The sequence below is a fragment of the Engraulis encrasicolus genome, chromosome 7 (assembly GCF_034702125.1).
Source record: "Engraulis encrasicolus isolate BLACKSEA-1 chromosome 7, IST_EnEncr_1.0, whole genome shotgun sequence".
Lineage (NCBI taxonomy): Eukaryota > Metazoa > Chordata > Actinopteri > Clupeiformes > Engraulidae > Engraulis > Engraulis encrasicolus.
Window position 1 is genome coordinate 43,794,903 of NC_085863.1, and position 6,954 is coordinate 43,801,856.

Consider the following 6,954-nt stretch of genomic DNA (forward strand, 5'->3'; position numbering starts at 1 on the left):
ATGGGCCTGCCCTTGTAGCCATAGATAAGTGTATTAGTGTATGGTATACTACAGTACATTAATACAAGTATATTTTGGCCAGAGGCATTTGATATGCCCTCTTCAGAGAAGTTATGAAACTGGCAAAATAAGCCCCTAATAACTTTGTTGTCACAATAGCCATGTTCCAATTTTCCCTCAGTAACAACGCTATTTGTGGGACCATATAGGACCGCTATTGGCCAGTGAAAGGCATGCGTGCAGTACCGTAATAGTGTCTGAATTTTGCTAGGTTTCATTTACTTTTTTCTTTTCATTAATAAATGCATGGCATATCACTATGCACACTAAAGGAAGTTTGTAGGAACAGTATTATAATCTATGATCACTATAGTGTAGCCATAAATATTAACTAAAATGCGGTGCTAAATAATTCAACAACACATGCTGTAAATGAGTATGCCCAGTATGTGCCAGGAGTATTTTAAGACGTAAACTAGAAAATAAAAGGTTTTCATTATATCTCGTGTGTGTGTGTGTGTGTGTGTGTGGGTGGGTGGGGATGTAATGGGGGGTGGGGGCGTGTTGCCATCTCAGGGGGGTCCTGAAATGTATGCTCAACAATGCAGAAGCACAGTAGATTTTGCTGTGTTAACCGATTGATGCCTAGAACATCTGCAAAAACGGCTGCTAAATGCCTAAGCCATTTTTGGGAAAAGGTACTGTCAGCCTATACAAACCTAAATATCCCAATCTGAAACCCATAAAAAACAAGAAATTAATTGTATTTTAAAACTAAGACCATCCTCTTCAATTGGAACATTCAGCTCATGTTAATTTAGCTTTAACAACATTTTTAATTTTTAAAAAAATCTGAAATCTCATAATGCTACATCATGCAGCTCCAGGCGCTATGGTCAATGTTGCGCTATACGCAGCATCCAGCATCAATGGGTTAATTCAACTCCTTTCTGCGCATATAGTCCCAATACAACCCTGAGTGTTTTACACTGAAATTATGCAACACTTATGGAGTTGAATGTAACACTGTTGAATGGGGGCATATACACGTATACAATCAGTAGTGTAGAATTAACACAGCAAAATATACTCTGTGCAATAATGAAATGCATTGCATATGACACCATAGCCTCTTGCTGCAGATGGGGTGGCTGACTGACCTATTCAGTCTTTGCTGGAAATACTCAACTACATCAAAACAACAAAAGAGTTGGTAGAGCGCTTCTAGTGTCCCTCAAAACCAACTGGTGCTCTTGGAAGGGGTTCAATGTTTCAAAAAAGACAAAAGGAAAAAAAATCCTTGGTCCAGGCACTTCAGTTGGTTAATGTAGTAAAAAAAAATAAAAAAAAATTAAGGGGCAAATGCATTAAAAAACACCAACGCGTTTCGGTGCTGTGGCCTTCATCAGGGTGTGTAAGAGAAACAAACAGCTATCTAATTATATGAGTGTCCTCAGGTGCAGTATCCTGGGCCATGAGAGCCACTAGGTCTACTCCAAGCCACAAGGGGCAGTGCTGAGACTAACCATCTTGTATAGCAACATGGCAGATTTGTTTCTATAAGTTAAAAACATCAGGATCATCATATAGCTGTAAACAAGATACATGCACTATCCTGGAACAGAGGATTCACTAGAAAGACATAGATAGATAAAGGGTAATTAGCTTGGCGAATAAAAGTAATCAATATTTAACTAAATACTGCATAGGATCACTACAGGTAGATGTAGGCTACTCCATATATCAATGTCAAAAAATGTTGCGTGAAGCAAACATCTCTCATGATTATATTATCAGTAACATTTACAACAATCAAAAACATTTATAAAAAAGGAGATAGGTCAAAGTCTTCGTTTAGACCGGGATATTCTGTGGCCTTCAGTTGATCAATCCAGAACATTTCTCTTTGTTTGAGGCGCTTGATTTTGTCTCCACCTCTGGCATCTAGGCACACAGCCTCAATGCCCACTGCACGTAGACTTGTGTCCCGTCCATGATGTGCGTCTTTATAGTGTCTGGCCATAGGGTAGTTCATGTTCCCTACTCTGATTGCATATCTATGCTCAGACACTCGGTCTCTGAATCTCCTTTTTGTGAGTCCCACATAAAAACAGCCACAAGGGCATTCCAGTCTATATATTACATGTGTGGTATTGCAATTTATGAAACTGTTAATGGGATATGTCTTGTTGCTGAATACATCTGTAAAGATGTTTGTTTTCACCATATTTTCACAGTAATTGCAATTACCACAGGGATAGTTGCCCTTTGGTCGACAAAGCCAAGTGTCTTTTCTCTCAGCAGGAAGGTGACTCCTTACAAGTTTATCTTTAATTGTGGGGGCCCTTCTGAAGCTGATTCCTGGTGGCTCTGTGAATATTTCTCTTAAGGTGGGGTCACATTCAATAATGTTTCCAATTCTTCTTGATTATGTGTTTGATCTGAACTGCCTCTTTGCTATAGCGTGTGACAAAGTAGGGTTTTTGTGTTTGGTCTTCTTTTGATTTTGGACTCAGCAGATTCTTCCTCTCCAGTGACTGTGCTCTGTTATGAGCCTGGGTGAGAGTTTGAGTCTGATAGCCCCTCTGCTTAAAGCGCTTCTGCATGTCAACAGACTGAACCTGGAAATCATCTTCAGAGTCACATATGCGCTTTAGTCTCTGAATCTGGCCATAGGGGATGTTTTCAATGAGCCAGGGAGGGTGAAAGCTGTTGGCGTGCAATACAGTATTGCGGTCTGTTGACTTTCTGAAGATGGAAGTGTGTAAAAAGCCTTCATTGTCTTTGGATATCTGGAGATCCAGGAAGTTGATCACTTTTGTGTTGTATTCCAGACTTAACTTTAAGTTCTCATTTAATCTGTTCACATAGGCATGGAAATTGAGGAGTTCTTCCTCTGACCCAGAGAAGAATATTATGACATCGTCTATAAATCTGCCCCACCACACTATGCAGTCTTTAAACGGGTTTTGGTTTGAAAAGATGTGTTGTTCTGTTGTTGTGTTCTGCCATGTTGCTATACAAGATGGTTAGTCTCAGCACTGCCCCTTGTGGCTTGGAGTAGACCTAGTGGCTCTCATGGCCCAGGATACTGCACCTGAGGACACTCATATAATTAGATGGCTGTTTGTTTCTCTTACACACCCTGATGAAGGCCACAGCGCCGAAACGCGTTGGTGTTTTTTAATGCATTTGCCCCTTAAATAAAGTTTTTTTTTTACTACATTAACCAACTGAAGTGCCTGGACCAAGGATTTTTTTTCCTTTTGTCTTTTTTGAAACATTGAACCCCTTCCAAGAGCACCAGTTGGTTTTGAGGGACACTAGAAGCGCTCTACCAACTCTTTTGCTGAATACTTAAGGATTTACTGGGTCATCCTGGGCAAGAGCAGCTCCGTTCCTACACCTTTGAACGTTTAGTACCCATCACAAAATGAGTTTGACAAAAAACAAGTCTTTTTCCTACACAACGGATGAGGGCAAAAGCATCATTGTTGAAGATACCCTTATGGATTTAAACATGGATCAAGAAACTGGACAACAGACTAATTCACGTAAGCTCCTCTTTGATCTTCGGAAACTTTCTGAAAAAGAGCTGAAGTTAAATCTACACATGATTAATCTATCTGACTATTGGAGGAAAGATATGATACCAAGAGGTCTGAGACTGAACAAATTCCCTTCATTTGGATACTATGATGAGGAGTTCAAGGACAAATGGGAAGCAATTCTAAACAAATGTTCTCTAGATTTGATTCTCTTGCTGATTGAGGAAGCCAAAAAGCAAAAATCAGCCTTACAATTGGAAATTGAAAAGTTAAAGTCTGAGCTTGCACAGGCAGAACCAGAAGACAAAAGATTGCCATTTGAACAGAAACTGAAAGAAGATCTTGAAAGACTAAAATCAACACTGACACAAGGCAAAATTGAGACATTTAAGCGGGATCTTGCTGACTACAGCACTGGTGTTGTGTACAAATGGGGCAAGAAGAATTACCAGACTAAGAGAAGAGTGTCTTTTAATATCCCTAGTACTGATGATGATGATGATGATGATGATGATAAGAACTGCTCACAAACATCTGACATGCATGGTCGCACCTCTTTTTTGGAATCTGGCCCCAGACAAACAAATCCACCCCGGACAAGAGGAAGAGGAAAACGCGGAGGGGGAAGAGGCGGCGGAAGACAACCTCAGCCACAGACTCCAACGAGACAGCTGAGGAGTCAGCAGTAATCAACATCTCAGACCTCTCTCTTTCAGATGACTGCATCTCTGTTCTTTCCAAAGGCCTTTCATTCTCTCCTTCCTACAGAGGTAAGGAGTTTGACACCAAGGTGGACCTGTTTAGGTTCTACAGGAACTTACATTTGAAAGCCTGGTACCATCAAAATGTACAGAGTGCAGCTGTCCATTCCACTTCCTCGACTTACTCTAATTTTCGACCTAAATCCACTTTCATGCCTTGCATCACAAACTCTACACTGACCACATTCACAAAGAAGGTGACTTATGAAGTGGAAAAGATTTACAGTAGACAAAAAAAGACAAGACAGTACAATCTCACACGAAATGAATCTGAAGCACTGAAATGGCTTTCAAATAGAGAACACATACTGATTAAGAGTGCCGATAAAGGTGGTGCTGTTTGCGTTTGGGATAAGAAGAGATACATAAGTGAAGCATTGCGCCAATTAGAGAATACTCATTATTATTCAATGCCCCCAGTTAACCCAATGGAGACAATGAAAAGAGAATTGGAACAATTACTGAATATGGCAAAAGGACATGACTGGATTACTAAAAATGAATATGATTTCTTGCTCTGTAAACATCCACGTTTCCCTACGTTTTACATGCTGCCTAAAGTGCACAAGGATTTGGAAAACCCACCTGGCAGACCAATCATAAGTGGGAATGACTCAATAACAGAACCGGCTTCTAAATTTGTTGACCATTTTATCAAGCCATTTGTGGCAACTTTGCCCTCTTATATCCAGGACAGTACACAAGTTTTAAATAAGATTGAAGAAATAAAAAATATTGGTTCCTGTGTTATGGCAACAATGGATGTCGAATCTCTTTATAGCAACATTGTTCATGATGAAGGTCTGAAGGCTCTAAAACATTACCTTGGATCCAGACCAGATGACCTCATGCCCCCTACTGACTTTATCGTGCAACTGACGGAGTGGACTTTGAAAAATAATGTTTTCCTCTTTCAGGACAAATTATACAAACAAGAAAAAGGGACAGCCATGGGGGCATGCTTTGCTCCCAACTACGCAAACTTGTTTTTAGGCTTATGGGAGGAACAACACATCTTTTCAAACCAAAACCCGTTTAAAGACTGCATAGTGTGGTGGGGCAGATTTATAGACGATGTCATAATATTCTTCTCTGGGTCAGAGGAAGAACTCCTCAATTTCCATGCCTATGTGAACAGATTAAATGAGAACTTAAAGTTAAGTCTGGAATACAACACAAAAGTGATCAACTTCCTGGATCTCCAGATATCCAAAGACAATGAAGGCTTTTTACACACTTCCATCTTCAGAAAGTCAACAGACCGCAATACTGTATTGCACGCCAACAGCTTTCACCCTCCCTGGCTCATTGAAAACATCCCCTATGGCCAGATTCAGAGACTAAAGCGCATATGTGACTCTGAAGATGATTTCCAGGTTCAGTCTGTTGACATGCAGAAGCGCTTTAAGCAGAGGGGCTATCAGACTCAAACTCTCACCCAGGCTCATAACAGAGCACAGTCACTGGAGAGGAAGAATCTGCTGAGTCCAAAATCAAAAGAAGACCAAACACAAAAACCCTACTTTGTCACACGCTATAGCAAAGAGGCAGTTCAGATCAAACACATAATCAAGAAGAATTGGAACATTATTGAATGTGACCCCACCTTAAGAGAAATATTCACAGAGCCACCAGGAATCAGCTTCAGAAGGGCCCCCACAATTAAAGATAAACTTGTAAGGAGTCACCTTCCTGCTGAGAGAAAAGACACTTGGCTTTGTCGACCAAAGGGCAACTATCCCTGTGGTAATTGCAATTACTGTGAAAATATGGTGAAAACAAACATCTTTACAGATGTATTCAGCAACAAGACATATCCCATTAACAGTTTCATAAATTGCAACACCACACATGTAATATATAGACTGGAATGCCCTTGTGGCTGTTTTTATGTGGGACTCACAAAAAGGAGATTCAGAGACCGAGTGTCTGAGCATAGATATGCAATCAGAGTAGGGAACATGAACTACCCTATGGCCAGACACTATAAAGACGCACATCATGGACGGGACACAAGTCTACGTGCAGTGGGCATTGAGGCTGTGTGCCTAGATGCCAGAGGTGGAGACAAAATCAAGCGCCTCAAACAAAGAGAAATGTTCTGGATTGATCAACTGAAGGCCACAGAATATCCCGGTCTAAACGAAGACTTTGACCTATCTCCTTTTTTATAAATGTTTTTGATTGTTGTAAATGTTACTGATAATATAATCATGAGAGATGTTTGCTTCACGCAACTTTTTGACATTGATATATGGAGTAGCCTACATCTAGTGATCCTATGCAGTATTTAGTTAAATATTGATTACTTTTATTCGCCAAGCTAATTACCCTTTATCTATCTATGTCTTTCTAGTGAATCCTCTGTTCCAGGATAGTGCATGTATCTTGTTTACAGCTATATGATGATCCTGATGTTTTTAACTTATAGAAACAAATCTGCCATGTTGCTATACAAGATGGTTAGTCTCAGCACTGCCCCTTGTGGCTTGGAGTAGACCTAGTGGCTCTCATGGCCCAGGATACTGCACCTGAGGACACTCATATAATTAGATGGCTGTTTGTTTCTCTCACACACCCTGATGAAGGCCACAGCGCCGAAACGCGTTGGTGTTTTTTAATGCATTTGCCCCTTAAATAAAGTT